This window comes from Salvelinus namaycush, chromosome 34, assembly GCF_016432855.1.
Source record: "Salvelinus namaycush isolate Seneca chromosome 34, SaNama_1.0, whole genome shotgun sequence".
In the NCBI taxonomy this organism is placed as follows: Eukaryota; Metazoa; Chordata; class Actinopteri; order Salmoniformes; family Salmonidae; genus Salvelinus; species Salvelinus namaycush.
This window is the reverse complement of record NC_052340.1, coordinates 19,734,276-19,738,702: the sequence shown is the minus strand read 5'-3', so window position 1 is coordinate 19,738,702 and position 4,427 is coordinate 19,734,276. Positions and strand designations below refer to the sequence as shown.

Genomic DNA, 4,427 nt, shown 5'->3' with positions numbered 1-4,427 from the left:
CTAATTTTAAAGCTCTTCAAATGACTCCCAGCACTTAACCGATGTCGCACATATGATACTGCTATTCTGTACATTTACACATCCATTTCGTGTTCACCCCAATTTGATACAAAATGTGTATTTTCTAAGATAGCACATCGAATCACCTAAGCAGCACACAAGGAACCACCAATCGAGCTGTCTATTTACTACGTAGAAAAATAGAAGGCTCTGACCATCTACATTTCATAGATGCACTGACACTGAGCGGGCTTGTCTCTACCCTCTCGTCTAGTGGGGAGAAAAATAGGTCCTATGGGGCAAAGACAGTGCAAATATGGTCCCTATCACCTCAGTGTAGCTGGCTGTCTAACTCAACGAGGGTTTGTCAGTTTGAGGTTTCATTCTTCTGTTTTCTCTCTTACCTTGAACTGATGAAATTTCTTCTGCACATTTCTAGTGTTAAAGTCTACTTCCCTGGCTGTGTGGTACCTGTCTGTTGCTCTTTACAAAATAACAATCTAATTATTTTTGGTCTTGAGTATGCTTTTGTATTAAAATGAATAAAGAAAACTAGCAAATAACACTTGGCTTGGATTTTTAATAACTACTCATTTACATTTTAGATTGAGATGATGTGATCTGCCGTAATCAAACTTTTCTGAAATGTTTGAAATGATTCCAAGCTATCTGACTTATTTATTTAACCTTTATTAAACTTGGGAAGTCAGTTAAGAACAAAATCTTATTTACAATGATGACCTACCCCAGCCAAAACCCTAACCTGGACGACACTGGGCCAATTGTGCGCTGTCCTATGTCCCCAATCACGGCCGGTTGTGATACAGCCTGGAATCGAACTAGTGACGCATCTAGCACTGAGATGTAGTGCCTTAGACCGCTGTGCCATTCTTGGACATGCAATTAGATGCAGTCATATCATTATCATGCATTTCAATTGTAACGACTGGTTGCTTATCTCTGCTAGCCTACAGGGTACCTGTCACACAAATGTTACAGTAGTAATTCATAGACCTATGGCACGTCATCAAGAGAGATCAAATTCTGATAACATTCTGGAATCTGAGTATCCACTATAAACAGGCGTCAATGACACCATTGACAGAGGCTGACTAATTATGTGTTGTTAAAAATAGTGAGTGTTTACAGCTATTAAGTAAAATTATAGTAGTTTATCAGTGGGTGTTTGCAAGTGTATATTTATTTAAGTAGGGCTGTGATCGAAGGCGTACGCGCGCGTCGCTTGTCAGTTTGCGAACGCAAGCGCGTCACCGACTCCGAAGGCAACTGCGGTAAGTAAAACAAGGATTGGTAGAGAGACAATTCGGCGTACTTTAAACTCGAGATCAGAAGTCCCTTATTTTGGAACAAAAAGCATCCTCTTGGCTTTTATAACTTGCCAAACTTGTTAAAGGTCTTCAGGAGAAACTATAGGGTAAGTGTAAATTATTTTGCATCAGATATTGAGTATCGAAGAAATGCTAGGTGGGGAAAATGACGATGTGGCTGTAATTTTTGCGCCTCCTTTCTATGTCTCAAAATGGCGGACAGGCCGCTTGGAGCAGCAGGTAGCTGGTCATCAGAGTTGTAAATGACTGTGTTAACCAACTAGTGGCACTGGTCGATTTGCATGTAAGTAACTTATTAACCTGCTTTAAGTTACCATTTGATTCTAACTTGCACCTCTTTTTCCAAGTGTTGATCAAATTGATTCGATAATTTTATATCAACTTTACAGCTCACTACAAAGCAGCCAGGTAGCTAACTAATGTTGTTCAGACAGTGGAAATAATCAATTATGTGTGTAGGTAGCTAACCTAAAAAACGAGTTTATGCACAGACTTGTTGCAATATATTTTTATCGATGTAACGTTAGTTAGCTAACTTTAACTTCTATTTTGCAGAGTATATTGGTGAAGTACAATTCATTACTTCAACTCGCATTCGAATTTTGAGGCTAACTAGCGTGCGCGCTCTAGTCTAGTCTACCTTGCGATCGCTGGCGATCATATATATATGTAGGTCATGAATTGAGACAGTTAAACATACCGTCTACAAATACTTACCAACTAATGTGTGGTGTTAGCTAGATGTCGTTTTACACTCGACATCTGCTTGAACACTTTGTGACAAGCTAGATAACTTTAGCTAGGTAACGTTACCCACGATTTTAGAATGTTCAATAATGGAAAAGGGCGTATACAATCGGTTGTATTTAATTTATTTTGACAGCTATTCAGTAAGTAACTAGCTAAGTCTAAATATGTTATTTTCCTAGTATTGGCCGAATGTCATGTGAAACAATAGATGTGGTCTGACATTTTGATACCTTTTTTAACTCCGCTAGCTACCAAGCTAGTTGTATGTTTCCTGTGTAGCCACTAGCTACCCTACTCCATCCATAACGTTACATCCAGTCAACTGGACTACTTTGATCAACGTTTTGTGATCTGTCATCAGCAAGGCTCTACATTAGACCGGTAACGTTTTTACAGAAATCATTCACTGCAAGTTGGCTCTGTTTCACGAATGACCTAAGTCTGAATTTATGCATTCAGTTTATAAAAATAATGGTGGAGCACATTGGTGAAAAAAAGAGGAGTTGAAGGAAAACTACCATTTGCATTGACCAATAACTTCAGCTTGAAACCTATGTTTTCTAAAATATTTTTTCCTTTTATTTGGGGATTGATATCGATTAAGGATCGACTATAGTTTCAGTTTGATCACATGTGGGTTGAAAGGCAGTGATACCCTCTATTCGGTTAGAAAAGACGCCACCCCTCTGCTACTGCAGAATGGATCCTTCAGCCTGCATCACTTTCCACTGAAACTGACTAGTCATTCTCCTCCTCGCCCGCCTTGTAGATGGTACCCCTGTCTTGTTTGTAGCCAGGATCCTTTGCTATACAGTCCTCCTCCCCTTAATGTACTATTTCATCCTGGACAGACCAGAGCTTGGCTACGCCTGTAAGGATTGCTGCAACAGCTGATGCAACTGAAATGATGATGGGATTGTTTTAGGAGTGGAGCTTCAATTAATAACTCGGTAGCTATATTTCTTCCTTCAGTTGTAGCTAATGTGGTTCTTGGTTGAATAGGTACAGTCACTTGATGTAAGCAATCAGAGATGTTGAAGTTGTGAGATCTGTTAATAGGCTACTTGTTTGTGGTTGCAGGCTTGACAACTTTCCAGGCTCATTTAGAAAATAAAGCACATTATCGTGAGAATATAAACACACGTGTACCCTCAAATATCTATTGTACAAAATGGCTATACACACATGCTGTGATATTTGGCTGTTATCAGAGGTGGAACTATGTCAACTGGACTGAGTGTTCAGCCTGCCTTTCAGTTTTTTGAGTAGTACCTGACCAATAGCGACATCGAAAATTTGTTTTTTCAAATTGCTCTGGGGAGGGTGTTTGATTACCCTCTCTGTGGAGGAGGAGGCAGGGTAAGGGAGATGGAGAGGATGAGACAGGGTGTGTCATTTTTGTGAATGCCGAGTGCCTCACTGACACAGTCGGCACCAGATGCCCAAGTTACCCTGATTTGAGCTCCAGCCCAGAGGTCACAGTAGGACAGTGGCTGCTGACCTTCAGCACAGGAGGACTGGTCTCACACACACACACACACACACACACACACACACACACACACACACACACACACACACACACTGCTAGTAATGACCTGCCAGGCCAGCAGCTCCCCTCCTTTCTCTGGATCTGGGACAGCCAGGTTGGGTTCACCTTCACATGACGGCTTGGTGCCACTGCTCATTCAATGGGTTTTGGATTGGAAATCAGTCTTTCCAGGTTTCTGTAATCCCACATTTTTTAATCAATCATTTCATGCATATTATGCGAGGAATTGGAAATCACTCCACTATTTCCGCATAAGTCAAATCATCACAATATTGTTGCATAAAACTGACCCATCACTGCAGTACAAAAAGGCCTACTATTTCAACCAATCACTGCACATTTACTGCATAATATGGTTCAATGAAGCCACCTCTCACCCAAGAATGTTCCCCAAATTTGTCAATTAATGCATATGTCAGAATTGCCTTAGCAAAATCGGGCATTTGTGCCTGAAAATCCCCCCCGACATCCTGGAAAGACTGGGAAATATGGTGACAGTATGTGTAATATCTTCTGTCAGCTCATGCCATTGTTCTATATAGCAGCTTGATTCCCAAATCCTGTAATGCATAACTAAAAATGGATAATGTCTTGATCCTTGATTTGCACAGTGCACTGCATAGCCTACATGGATCAATTGAAAATATACCGAAAACCCTTAATTCTATCTATGTTCTCATCAGTTTAATGTTGGCCTATGTGCAGTCAACTTGGATTTGTTAAGTAACCTTATCCTATGTAATTTTGGTGCATTTTAAAGCACTTTGAGATTAATT

General features: G+C 40.3%; 1 protein-coding gene across 4 annotated transcripts in view; it reads left to right on the top strand.

Moving 5' to 3' along the window:
* Positions 1-1,273: 1,273 nt before the first annotated feature.
* Positions 1,274-4,427, top strand: part of LOC120028240 (lissencephaly-1 homolog A) — a 56,589-nt gene continuing 53,435 nt past the window's right edge. For 2 of the 4 annotated variants that reach the window (XR_005473414.1, XM_038973406.1), the window contains exon 1: positions 1,278-1,435. The gene's annotated coding sequence lies outside the window, so the exon portion shown is untranslated. Of the gene's footprint in view, positions 1,436-1,551; positions 1,633-4,427 lie in introns of all 4 variants that reach the window. The other 2 variants (XM_038973407.1, XM_038973408.1) reach the window with 2 other exon arrangements.